The sequence below is a fragment of the Rana temporaria genome, chromosome 2, assembly GCF_905171775.1.
Source record: "Rana temporaria chromosome 2, aRanTem1.1, whole genome shotgun sequence".
Classification (NCBI taxonomy): domain Eukaryota; kingdom Metazoa; phylum Chordata; class Amphibia; order Anura; family Ranidae; genus Rana; species Rana temporaria.
The window spans coordinates 287,998,749-288,013,406 of NC_053490.1; the positions used below are offsets into that span (position 1 = coordinate 287,998,749).

General features: G+C 43.4%; 1 non-coding gene across 1 annotated transcript; it reads left to right on the plus strand.

Moving 5' to 3' along the window:
• Positions 1-699: 699 nt before the first annotated feature.
• Positions 700-771, plus strand: TRNAG-UCC. The gene has a single exon. It is a non-coding gene; the product is annotated as a tRNA-Gly (tRNA).
• Positions 772-14,658: the final 13,887 nt, after the last annotated feature.

Below are 14,658 nucleotides of genomic sequence, written 5' to 3' on the forward strand. Positions count from 1 at the left end.
GGAGGTTGGAGGCCAATAGACTTTATTTTCCTGCAGGCGTGTTGGACCTGCTGTGAGAGGAGGTTGGAGGCCGGTATGTTTTTCAGGCGTGTTTTGGACTGGCTATAAGGGGAGGTTGGAGGCCAGTATGTTTTTTAGGCATGTGTTGCACCAGCTATGAGGGGAGGTTGGAACTCTTCTTGTCTTCAGGAGGTGGGAGGAGTCTTTCCAGCTTTCTTTAGGCTTTCTCTGCTGGGGAAATGAGAACTCTTCCCACCAGTGAGGTCCTTCATGGAGAAGTCCAAGGCCTCACTCACATGATGTGTATGAATCTGTACCCTGTGTGGGGGCTGCGTTTACCCCAAAAAGGACATCCATGCGGGTGCCGTTTTGTGGACGCACCCTGGGTGCGTTCAGGGCCATACACCGGCACCCACACAGATGTCACATTGGGTACAACCGCTGCACCCCAGTCGTTTAGGTTACGTTTGGATTTTTTCTCTAGGCGCTTTGAGTGGACATGTGAACTCATGTACCCTGCTCTGCGGGGGTGGGCCTTAGAGAACAGAGGCTGTTTATGGGCAGCAAAGAGGCTTAGTGGTTAGCCTTGCAGCACGGGGGTCCTTGGTTCAGGACACTATCTGCATGTTCTCCCTGTGTTTGCGTGGGTTTGCTCTGGATACTCCGGTTTCCTCCCACACTACAAAGACATGCTACCTTGCGTTGGTGGTGCAGTGGTGAGCATAGCTGCCTTCCCAGCAGCTGCCCCGGGTTCGATTCCCGGCCAACGCCATCTCCAAGTACTTGGAGTCCCCAGAGGGAAAAGCACTATACAAGGTCAATGCTGAGTATATATTAGCGGTGGAATACAGAATGAACGCATCAAAAACACACCAGAGTGCATCTAAATGCATCAAAAATACACCAGAGAGCATCTAAACACATCATATATACACCAGAGAGCATCGGGCCGCACAGTGAGTGAGTGAAAGACTTATATAGTGCTGCACATGCGAACTGAATCGCCTCTGAATCACAGTGGGCGGCACTCTCGCCTAGCATTAAAAAGTGTCGCTGGTTCGAATCCCGACCACGACACTACCTGCCTGGAGTTTGCATGTTCTCCCTGTGCCTGCGTGGGTTGCCTCCGGGTACTCCGGTTTCCTCCAACGCTCCAAAGATATGCTGATAATTGGCTTCCATCTAAAAAAAAATTGTCCCTAATATATGAATGCGAGTTAGGACCCATACACACGAGAGGATTTATCCGCGGATACGGTCCAGCGGACCGTATCCGCGGATAAATCCTCTCGAGGATTTGCGCGGATTTCCATCCGATGGAGTGTACTCACCATCGAATCGAAATCCACGCCGAAATCCTCTGGCGATGCCGTGTCGCGCCGTCGCCGCGATGATGACGCGGCGACGTGCGTGACGCAGTCATATAAGGAATTCCACGCATGCGTCGAATCATTACGACGCATGCGGGGGATCCCCTCGGACGGATCGATCCGGTGAGTCTGTACAGACCAGCGGATCGATCCGTGGGATCCGATTCCAGCGGATAGATTTGTTGGCATGTCAACAAATTTTTATCTCCTGGAATTCGGAAATATCCGCTGGAATGTACACACCATAGAATCTATCCGCTGAAACCGATCCGCTGAGATTTTTCAGCGGATGGATTCTATCGTGTGTATGGGGCCTTAGGGACCTTAGATTGTAAGTTCCCTGAGGGTAGTGACCGATGTGAATGTACAATGTATATGTAAAGCGCTGTGTAAATTGACGGCGCTATATAAGTTGGTGTCACCTGGTGCAGAAAAAACTGGTGTCACCTAGGGTTGCCCGATACCACTTTTTTTAGGACCGAGTACAAGTACCGATACTTTTTTTTCCCCCATGTACTCGATACATTTTTTTTAATGTCATGTGACAGTTTTCAAATTTAAGAATGTCTCGTACATTGGTGGTCAGTGGGAAGGATGTCTCGTACATTGGTGGTCAGTGGGAAGGATGTCTCGTACATTGGTGGTCAGTGGGAAGGATGTCTCTTACATTGGTGGTCAGTGGGAAGGATGTCTCTTACATTGGTGGTCAGTGGGAAGGATGTCTCTTACATTGGTGGTTAGTGGGAAGAATGCCCCTTTACAGTCACATAGCGAAAACATTAGAGATGGAGCAAAATTCCAGGGTGACCACGACCAGCAGAAAGACGAGCAACAAGCATTGGATCATAAATCCTAACAAGTGAGGAAAAAGTCTGCCGTGCAATCGTGCATGTCACATCAGGGCACAGGGCACAGCGGGGTACTGAGGACTGCTCTGCTCTCCGCCCTGCTCTCCACCCCCCGCCCACTCTCCGCCCGCTGCTCTCTTCTCAATAGAGAAGTATTGGACAGGGCATCGGCAGCATTTACGCAAGTATAAGTACTCATCAGGGTACTTGGGCACGGCAGGTCACAGGGCACATCAGGGTACTGGGCAGGGTATGGTGCACATCAGGTTACTGGGGACAGGGTATGGGGCACATCAGGGTACTGGGGACTGGGCACATCAGAGTACTGGGCACATCAGGGTACTTGGGCACGGAAGGTCACAGGGCACATCAGGGTACTGGGCACAGGGTATGGTGCACATCAGGGTACTGGGCACAGCAGGGTACTAGGCATGGCAAGGCACAGGGTACTGGGCACGGCAGGGCACAGGGTACTGGGCACGGGAGGGCACAGGGTACTGGGCACGGCAGGGTACTAGGCATGGCAGGGTACTGGGCACGGCAGGGCACAGGGCACATCAAGGTACTAGGCACTTTCAGTTTCCTTTAAATGCAGAGTAGCGCAGAAACGGCTCACATCTGTAATAAGTCCTTACTATCCTCTATCATGTTGCGCTATTCCCCAGCGGCCCCTCCTCTCCTCTCGTCCATCTCAAATGATGTCACAAGCATACAAGGAGAGTAAAGGAGAGAAGGGGAGGGGCCACCGGGAACATCGCGACATGAAAGAGGACAGGAAGAACTTATTACAGCCGCTTATTACCCGCGGACGGCTCTGCTCTCCGCCCCCTGCCCATTCACCGCCCCCTTGTCAATAGACAAGTATCGGACAGGGCATCGGCAGCATTTGCGCGAGTACAAGTACTCGCGCAAATGCTAGTCGGTATCGGTCCCGATACAACCCTAGTGTCACCCCCCATCCACCAACTGGTAAGTGGTTAAATAGTTTTGTAAGAATTATATATATATATATATATATATATACACACACACACACATACATATATATATATATATACATACACACATACACATATATATATAGTATTATATTCAACTTTTTAATTAATATCATGAATTTAAATGAATATGCATTTAGCGTCGGCAGGACTTTTTTTCAGGGGGAACTTGGGGGAACTCCGTTCCACCACCTCTGGCTCAGACCCTTTGGTGCCTGTTCACCACAATCACCTGTAAACACAGAAGTCTGGTTTCTGTGTTTACAAGTGACAGTTTTGCAACCCCTTAAACTCTGCACTCTGTATGTAATGCAATTCTGGTATTTAATGCCCCTTTAACCACTTAAGCCCCGGACCTTTAGGCAGCTAAATGCCCAGGCCAGGTTTTGCGATTCGGCACTGCGTCGCTTTAACAGACTATTGCGCGGTCGTGCGACGTGGCTCCCAAACAAAATTGGCGTCCTTTTTTCCCCCACAAATAGAGCTTTCTTTTGGTGGTATTTGATCACCTCTGCGGTTTTTATTTTTTGCGCTATAAACAAAAATAGAGCGACAATTTTTTAAAAAAATGCAATATTTTTTACTTTTTGCTGTAATAAATATCCCCAAAAACATATATACATTTTTTTTCCCCTCAGTTTAGGCGATACGTATTCTTCTACCTATTTTTGGTAAAAAAAATCGCAATAAGCGTTTATCGATTGGTTTGCGCAAAATGTATAGCGTTTACAAAATAGGGGATATTTTTATTGCATTTTTATAAAAAAAAAATTTTTTACTACTAATGGCAGCGATCAGCGATTTTTTTCGTGACTGCGACATTATGGCGGACACTTCGGACAATTTTGACACATTTTTGGGACCATTGTCATTTTCACAGCAAAAAATGCATTTAAATTGCATTCTTTATTGTGAAAATGACAGTTGCAGTTTGGGAGTTAACCACAGGGAGCGCTGAACGTGTTAGGCTTCACCTAGTGTGTGTTTACAACAGTAGGGGGGTGTGGCTGTAGGAGTGATGTCATCGATTGTGTCTCCCCTATAAAAGGGATCAATCGATCGATGCGCCGCCACAGTGAAGCACGGGGAAGCCGTGTTTACATACGGCTCTCCCCGTTCTTCAGCTCCGGGGAGCGATCGCGACGGAGCGGCTATAAACGAATAGCCGCGCCGTCGTCCCGGATCGCTTCCCGAGGTAAGCCGCCCGCCGCACGCAGCGGTGGGGGTCCTGATCGGACCCCCGACCCGCGGAAAGGCAAGGACGTACATCTGCCTGTACGTGCCATTTTGCGGATGTAAATAGTCGTGCGGCGGGCGTTAAGTGGTTAAGACCCTTCTACTGTTTGTGAAATCTGAACAGGCCGTGGTTGAGTTCCTGCACCTATTTTCTGAGAAAAAAAGCTCTGGGAAAAGGGGTCATGTGGGTCTTTGGCTCAGTTTCAGGTCCGAATTCAGGCAAAAATTTGGACCTGATTCATATTCACCTCAAAACAGAGAACAGGGATGCACCGGACCCCTGCTGCGAGTTGCGGTCACAGCTAGTGTGAACCCAGCCTAAAGGTCATGCCTAAAGGTCATGCATTTTCTTCTAAGGTGCCTAAGGCAGACCATATATTATGCAAATTTATTTTCTTCAATAATGGGAATCCCTCCCACTGTGCTATTGTATTCTGACAGCGGGAGTTTTCCTAGCTGTAAGAGAACAACAATCACTGCGATCGGTTGAAAAGAAAAAAAAACAACAGGCTGGTTGTACAGAACTCGACCAGCTTCAGTATAACCAGCCTGCCCATTGTTGCATTGAAACGTGTCCATTGCCTGCTGAACCTGTAGAATTTTGATCTGTTTATGGCTGGCTTAACCTCCCTGGTGATATGATTATGTCAAATTTTGATGCTCAAAGCGGTACAATTGTTTCATATAGAAATTTGGCGTTTTACATTGTAGGCCTGTAATTCTTAGGAATAACTCACTTAAATCTGTCCAAACAAGAGTCTGGTAGACATCCCGGGTATGATAAAGTTTGAAACACAAAATCATAAATTATAATATAATAAATAACTATAAATAATTATAACAAATAATAATATAATAATAAGAAGAATTATTCAATAATGTAATCAAATCAAAAACACCGAAATGTGCTCAGTTGCAGAATTGTCGCTGTCATTACTTTCAGTGTTTGATGACGAATTTCCCCACAAATCACTATCGCTCAATTCTGCAAGTGTTCTAATTTATTATGGCTGTTTTCTAGCAGGTCTAAACCACTTTTGACATAAAGAGACACTTTTTGGTTGCTATGGACAATCTCCAGTTTACAGGTAGAAAAAAAACGGTATTTATAATTTAAAAGTGCGTGCAGGACACTGGACAGACCACTAGGGACAAAAGGTATGTGAAATAATTTTATACTACAGTGTACTGTATGTACTGTATACTTTATTTATTTTTTATTTGGTGGCGAATTCCGTCCCCATGAGTCGCAACGCTCGCAGAGAACCTAGCTCGGCACTGTGTGAATCGAGTGGAGGAGGACACAGCTCGCAGAAACAGCGAGGAGACATCGCAGGATCCAGGGGACAAGGTAAGGAACCTACAATGTGATCCCGAGTGTGGCTCGGGGTTACCGATTTTGGTAGTGAAAATTCACCCCGATCCACACTCGGGATTACCACTAAGGAGGTTAAGTTAGGGATCTACAGCAACCTGCATTGCTTTGCTCTTCGAGGAGAAATCCCTGTAGATCACTTTTCAGAGAGAAGTGCGGCAAATGGACATTCAGGAAGCGATGCTGCCACCCTCCGATTGCCTTTTTTTTCACAGCAGAACATGATGTTTAAATAGTAATACTGTGTTGCCAAGGCGAGCCTAGCATTTGACTGGCAGTTGAATGAGTCACATTTGGTGGTGGCATTGCCTGCCAAAAGCATCACAGTGGCACAGCAGTGTACAACCCTTGCCAGCTGTGGGTAAAAACTTGCTTAAATACCTATTTTACCACCCCTTAACTAGAAGTGTAAACTAAGCTTAAGATTTCTGTACCTGTAACTTTCAAAAACAAATTTCTCAGAATGCCTATAGCTACAGGGTTAAATGAGGGCTTAAGGCAGTTTTACTGTTCAGAATATGTAAATACTTTTTTTGTGTATTGTCTGGACATATTAACTAGACACCTTTGTCTCACAACCCTTTTGTAAAATTGGCAGATAATGTTCCATTTATCCTAAATTATTCAAAAATATGGATAAGCATTGGGCTACAAAGCACCTTCTAGATCATACCATACTTCCATCAGCAGGGGCTCTCTATCCCTATAGATCATTATGTGCCTTTTATGCAGTGAAACCGCTTTTAAAACTGACTGGGCTTTGCTTTTTTTTTACATGACCTAGCTTCTAACGATGTCACTCCCACCGGCCTTACCCTCTGCGCAAAGCTGGACACTTTTCACTGCAAGCACCCTGCCCCTACAAACCCTCATCTTATTAATCAAGGGGATAAATAATATTTTAAGCACAGCTTCAACTGTAATTAAAGTATTATTTTAAAATGAAATAAGCCCATAATCACAAATTCCTACTCTGTCTTAAAGACAGAAATTGGATTTCCATCTGCTTACTTTGCCGGATTCCCTTGGCTTAATGCTTTGCATTGGCTCATTTGTTACTGGATAATATGGTTACTTTGAAAAAACAAAAGAGAGCCAATATGCCAACGTAATCCAAAGAAGACAGTTTTGTTGGGCAGCCAGAGGAAACTGGAACAGTTTCCTGAATATGTAAATAAAGTAACTCTCAGCCAAATGGACATAAATGTCTATTCATACAATTTTGTCTATAATCATTTTTCATTAGTAGCATGTGGTGTTAGCGGGCAAACAGTTGAATCCACATGGGTAAAAATACAAATCTGGCAAGATGTTTCCAAGTCAAAAAATTGTGTTTAATCATCATTGTGCATCACATTTACAAGATAAACATAGCAATGATATATTTTATTTTTATTTACTTCAAGAAAACTAAACTAAGATGCTCCATTGTACAATAATTTATTATTAAAGTGTTATTTTTTGCTTTAACAAATAAAATGTAAGAACTCGGTGGAAAAGGAAACAGTTGGGTTGATTTACAAAATGAGTCAAGAGTGTAAACACATCGGCGCTCATTTATTAAAGGTGATGAGAATGTTAATGCAATAAGTTATGTCACTTCAAACGTTAAATCATTGGAAAAGCAAATTTCCCATTTACTTATTTCCTTTGGATATGATTGAACAATTGAAGTAAATATTCACCCAATTTATTGTGTGAACATTCACAAATCATGTAGTAAACCTCCTAGCTAAATTGTGTAAAGGTTCGATTTTACAATCGTGCAAATGAAATAAGCGAACATGATTTTGCTTTCCACAGGATTGGATCACTGAAGTGAATATTCACAGAATTTATTGTGTTAACATTCTCAACGACTTCAGTTTTCCAATTGGAGCTCACATACCCTACACTATATGGAATATTTTGGTCTACTGTATGTGTTTTTATTAGTTGCATTTTTGTAAGTATGCAATTTGTATGCGATCCCCGAAGAAGTCACATGACCAGTGATGCAACACGTCGGGTGGAGCCTTGTGACGTCAGTTCCAGTGGTGTTTTACAGAAGTACGTTGAGGAGACAAGTGTGTCACTACTCACATTGCTTTTTACTGCAGTTTTTACTCTTACTTGATGTAAGCAGTTTATTTTACTAAATAAATTAACTTTTCATTTGACAATATTGCACTATGGCTGTTCTTTGTTTCCTTTGAGTGCAATTTATACAAGAAGTTTTATTCCTTGGAGCAAGCTATTTCCTCTATATATGGAATTACCCAAGATGTTTTAATGCCAAGTTTTGGATCTAGTTCTTCATCTTCACCTGGAACCTGGATGCCTTTACAGATCCACCAGCAGGATTTATTATCTGATGAGCCTTGTTTGATCCTTGGGTCATTGTTGGAGGTGAGCGGCCAATTCATGAGTCTAACAGTCGTCAGTCGATGTTTGGATTGATGTTTTATCTGTGTTTTCTTCTATCATGTTATCCCTATGTGATATGTACCTTCACTATAAACTGACTAATACCATTGGGCTTTAGTTGGACTTTTATTCACATTTTTTTATTTGTATTTTTGAAAACTCGTCATATTCATTCTTTAAGTATATTACTTTATGGCTCATTATTGAATAAGCACACCATTCTCATTTTTTTCTTTTACAATTTTTATCTATTTTATTTGTGCAAATACATTTTTTGCAGTAATGGACTTCCTTTTGCGCCTTCTTGTTTTTGTACTTCCACTTTGGATTCCCCTATCCATGGAAGGTTGCATCCATCTAGCATTTGATTTTTTTGCAAAGTCCTATTCAACAGTGGAGGACCTCTGAATACTGGAAGTGATAGTGTTGTAGTGCCCTAGAGGTAAAACCAATGCAAACGCAAACATTGACTAATGTAGTTATCTATAGAAGGCGATAGTCTCAATTCAGAAAGCTTTAACACAAGAATAAGGGCTCATTTATATGGGTGCCAACACTCGGAGAATGCAAAATCCAGAGCATCATGGAGCAGCATGTAAGCACCCTATGTTAGTAATTGGAGATCCATCAACGTGTATCCCGGGATAAACTATCTGTGTTCAGGGCCGCTTACAGCTGTCAAAATCTGATGCGCATATGTCAAACACAGAGCCCTAAATCCACCCTGCCAGGCCTTATCATGTGGCCCTCGCACCCAGTTTTGCAGTCGGAATTCGCCGATGCTGAACTCCAGTCTGCCACCTCTGGCTCTCCCGCTCCCCTCAACCCTAGTGTAAGTGTGCGAACATTGGTCAGAGCCTTAGTGGCAGCTCAACTATGGAGTCTACAGCAAAGTGTTGTTGGGTGGAGATCAGTGTTCATTGGTGGATAGCTGAGGCCTGAGTGCAGCTTCGCCACGATTGGTCAGAAGTTGGAAAATGGACGGAGCCCATTGAAGGAATCTTCAGGTAGCAATTGCTTCAGCCAGAGCGATATTTCTTTGTGATTAGTGAGCCACAGCGTGTTATCGTCAGCTGCTTGGTGGAGAGCTTAAAGCGGATGTTCCACCCCAAAAATATATTAAAAGCCAGCAGCTACAAATACTGCAGCTGCTGACTTTTAATATAAGGACACTTACCTGTCCTGGAGTCCAGCGCCGTCCGCAGCAGGGCACGAGCGATCGCTCGTCACCCTGCTGCTCCCCCCTCCATCCACGGTGAGGGAACCAGGAAGTGAAGCGCTGCGGCTTCACTGCCCGGTTCCCTACGGCGCATGCGCGAGTCGCGAGTGTTCCCAGCACACAACGGGGGGGGGGGGCGACGGGATGTGACGGAATGCCCGTCTTTTGCCCGTGAATGCCAGGCCGGAAGTGGGTGCAAATACCTGTCTTTAGACAGGTATCTGCACCCCCCTCCCCCCTGAAAGGTGTCAAATGTGACACCAGAGGGGGGGAGGGTTCCGATCAGCGGGAATTCACTTTAGGGTGGAGAACCGCTTTAACCTCATCTTCTCTCCACCTAGGCTCCGATTGGAGTCTGTGAGGGACCTAATCAGTAACGCAGGGCCCTGAGAGGGGAGATCACAGGGGCACAACACAGAGTATACACCACAGGGGCCCCGCTACTGAGGGGACAGTACAGGGGCCCACTACAGAGGAGACACCACTGGGGCCCCACAACAGAGGAGACACCTCATGGATCTAATTGGAATCAGCTGAAAATAACTGTCACTTTTTTAAAATAAACTTATATTTATCCTTGTGTGTTAGCCTTGTGAATTGAGCTGCATGTATCTAAAGGTTTAGTTCACCCTTCTATTAAAATTTACTGTGCTCAGCCACTGCTGTGACAGGGAAAGGGAGAGCACTCTCTGTTTTTTTGTGAAAGAGGAAGAGCATTTGTCCCTGTGATGCCCTAGAAGAGGAGGTTTGGGGCTGCTCTGTGCAAAACTTTTGCACAGAGCAGGTAATTACAGGCATACCCCACTTTTAAGTACACAATGGGGTTTATTTACTAAAGCTGGAAATGCAAAATCAGGCTCACTTCTGCATAGAAACTAATGAGCTTCTAATCACAGATTGTTCAATTAAGCCTGGTAATAAAACTTGGAAGCTGATTGGTTTCTATGCAGAAGTGAGACTGATTTTGCACTTTCCAGCTTTAGTAAATAAACCCCATTGTGTACTTAAAAATGGGGTATGCCTGTATAACATGTTTATTTTTTTTTTAAATAAATATTGATCCTTTTCAATCACTTTAATAGTTCAGGTTCTTTAGACTTCTCCTGGGCTCTGTTTACTGTATGTGTCCTTCTGTTTGCAGTAGGTGGCACTGCTTCTTAATATTCATCTCTCCGTGGCCAACCAGTGTGAGTTTCCTTGCCACTGGTGCATACAGAGGAGGGTATAACTATTTAAGGTGGAACCTTAAGAGTCAGTCTGTTCTCCCCTGGACCTCCTGTCTAAAATGAGAGGTGTGCTTGCTGCTGAAACTTCTACCTGTGAAGGTGACCGTGTGGCTGGACAGCGGTCTGGATTTGGGGCCTAGCCTGTGAAGCTTGGGAACTGTGAAGCCATGGAGGCCTCCAGATGTATTGGGGGCCAGAAAAAGCTATCATATGAAGCTTGGACCTCACTGGAGTATGGTGTATTCTACCCAGGGTTCTGACAGCTGACCTTTTAAGTGCTTTACAGTCAGGAGCTACAATCACAGAATGATGGATCTGCTTCATCTGTTTACATGTTTCACTGTGCCTCAGAGAACCTGAGGTAGATGTCAGCACACCCTGTCTCTGGGGGTCAGGGGGTGCTATTTCTCTCTTTCTCTATCTATCTATCTATCTATCTATCTATCTATCTATCTATCTATCTATCTATCTATCTATCTATCTATCTATCTATCTATCTATCTATATCTACTGTATATATCTATATATATTTATAATATTAGATTGTACAATGACTGTACATGCATTGTACAAATATGCTGTTGTTCTTTATGTTATTGTGAAGTTTGAGTGCTAATGATTAAAATCTAGAAGATCTGCCACAAGACTGAAGTGATTCCACCAGAAGCCTGTGTCTGTCTAAATGGATATCAGGGGAAAAAAAGGAGGATCTCTCTTGGGTGTGCTCAAGATTTATAAAAATCTACACATGAACAAAATTAAAAAGCATGTCCAATAAACACATTTACTTAGTACTGTGAAGCACCCTTCTAGGTACCTTGCTAGAAAGGTTAGCTAAATATATTTATTTTAGGCTCACATGTAAAGAGTGGAACAGCTTTTGATTCCATTGGGTTGTTCTGGGCTTCACAGGCTGCAGGTTTGATAATTTCTCCCTGCCTTTTGGAGGATTCTAGAAAGTAGTGAGTTGGAAAGAGGAAAATAGGAGCGTGAATATTTATACTGCCTCAGACAATTCTTGGAGGAGGGCATCCAGTGGGCTGCTGGGGAGTGCAGTCTGGGGCAGCCCGGTTCTTGTCCATGCGGAGAAGTTCACAGCCTGAAGAGTTACTTCCATTCTAGGCTGTCCAGCTAAAGTTCTATATGTGCTCATCAAGATCCCATCTATGCTGGTGCTGGGGGGCCTGTTTTGCTGAAAATTTCTGGAACTAACTAAGGGATTTCACTGAGGATTTGCTCTTGAGAGTTCACGAGAGAAACATCTTGCTAATACTGGAGGCATCCAAGTATCCCAGGACATAGTTGTGAGTACAAACCTTAGTGCAGGAACCTGGTGACTGTTTGCTGCTACTATCACTTGTGCATCAATGCTAGTGCTTGCTTGCACTGGGACATTTCTTACGTTGCTGTCCATTCTTTTGGCCTCTACTAGAGGGACTGTACTAAGAAGTAGTAACAAAGTGAAGAGTGTCCTCTTGTTACTGTTCAGTGTTAATTGAGTACCCCACAGTTTCAGCTGACCCATACAAGTTTCTTTTATCGATGAACTAGAATAGGGGAATGATATAACCACAATCTGTGTCCCTGTTGAGGGTTACTTTCCCCAATGGAGCTTTGAATAGCAACAAAAATGCAACAGAAATTTTCATCCTTCCCTGCTCTGTCCAAAAATAGTGAAAGGTTTTTGGCGTGAATGACACTTTAAACACTGAGCGCTTGGGTGGCAGTACCCTTTCAAAGCAATTTGATTAAATGCTGGTTTTGGTGGTCAAGCCTATAGAACACTGAAAACTGTTGTATCAAACTGCTTTTTTATATGCATACTAATGATTATATTACGCTATTCTAGATATAAATAAAGATGTAGAGTAGCATCTGGTAAGAAAAAGTAACCGTCCTGCCTCTTTAAGACAAAATTAGCTGTGCTAAGCCCCTCTCCGCTGAGCTCACACTGAAGTGGCAAAGTGCTAGTTTTTCCGAGCACATACAACGTTCCTATTAATTACCGCTGTGAAAAGTTGACTTAAACCAAACCAAGTGAATTAAGATAAGTAAATTCACTGATCACTCCACAGGATCGGTCTTAGTTTTCCTTCCCTGTCAGAGTGAGATTATTAAGGACACCGCTTCTTTCAGGCTGCTTTGATAAATATTCACTTGGGCAGCTCATACTGAATTTGATCCTGTTTTCAGGGCGAAGCAGCATTGCTGTGAACTGTAGGTATTCATTATAAGGTAATCAATTTAAACCCCTTGAATTTTGGAAAGCATGTTTTTCTTATCTCAAGCAGTTTGAAAGGAGATGGATCATTTCTGTGTGGGTAGCCGGTGTGGAAGTGTTACATACCCTTCGTTTTATTTAAACATGCACTTCTTTGCAGGACAGATGTAATGGTTGAGGTTAAAAATTGTGATGGATGTCTTTCTGTAACATTTTAAATGTTTACAGGGAAGCGTTTGGAAACATTGTAACCTGTAGATAATCAAATAACCTGAAAGAAAGTGTCTATAAATAATTTACACAATGTGAAGCATAGGTAAATTTTGTTTAAAGCAGAATGCCACTGCAAGCAAACATACATTTGTAAAGTGGCAATAATTGTAAGAATAATTGTAATAATAATAATAATAATAATAATAATAATAATAATAATAATAGGTAAAAGATAAAGCTCAAACAAGCTTTTTTTTGGGCATACACAAAGGGGTACATATATGTATGAGATGGCCTGAGGCTGGGTTCACACTATATGCTGGCCAGTGTGTCCCTGTTCACTGTTTCAGGTCTGAATTAGGTCAGAATTTTGGGCTAAATTCGGACCTGAAATGGAGCCAAAGATGTACAGTACTCTTCTGCTGTTAACTCTGTAAACACCCTGAAGATGTGTGAACCGGATACATTGAGAGACAGTCACACTCTCATGTGACTTGGATGCAGGAAAACTGCATTCAATTCGCAATAGTGTGAACCCAGTCTAATAAACACCTATGAAAATTCCTGTCATCACCCAATTGTGGATAAGGAGTGGGGACGAGCGAGCGCCCCCCCCCTCCTGAGCTGTTTTTTCGGCGTAGGGGGGTTCTCCTTACAATCCATACCAGACCTAAGGGCCTGGTATGCTCCTGGAGAGGAACCCATGCCGTTTTTTTGTTTAAAATTTGGCGTGGAGTTCCCGCTCATGATTAATACCAAACACAGTGTCTATAGTTGGCGAGAATCCAAGTCGGATCCCCGTCGCTTCTATGCCGGCTTTTTTCCGTTGAAATGCATCACTGAGGCCCCCTTCTCCACTGCTCCTCTCTTGACCAACAGAAGCCTCAAAACCAGCTTTTCCATGAGACTGTAGCCTACCAGAGTCTAAAAAGGTGTTTCATAAACTCCTCTTTAGGGTGTCCTCAAGATATTTTATCCTATGTTCCCACTGTGGGGACAGAATGAGTTCTGAGGCCTCGTACACACGACCGTTTTCCTCAACAGAATCCATCAAGAAACTTGGTGGCAGAGCTTTTTTGCCGAGGAAAACAGTCGTGTGTATGTTTCCCGTAGAGAAAACTGTCGTGGAACTCGACGAGAAAAAAAAGTTCTCTTTTTCCTTGTCGGGAGTCTCAATTTTCTTCGTCGCGTTTCTCGTCGGGCTGGTTTACAACGAGAAACACGTTTGTGTGTATGCTTAGAAACCTGCGCATGCTCAGAATAAATAATATATACAAAAACAAGAGGAAATGCAGCGCTAATCTGTGATAAATAAATAATTCAGGTGATTAATTTTAAATAATTCATGAATAAATAATAATATATTGAAAGTTCATTCTGAAGTGCACATTAAGTCCAGAAAATAAAGGAAAATTCCCAAAACCGTGAGAAAGGCAGAAAGCAGTGAGTGAACCAGCTTGTTTTCTCAGAAGAAGGCTGTTCGGGAAATTGCTGTAACAACTCCAAGGTGATGATGATAGAGTAAGGCTTTGCAATACACCCGTGT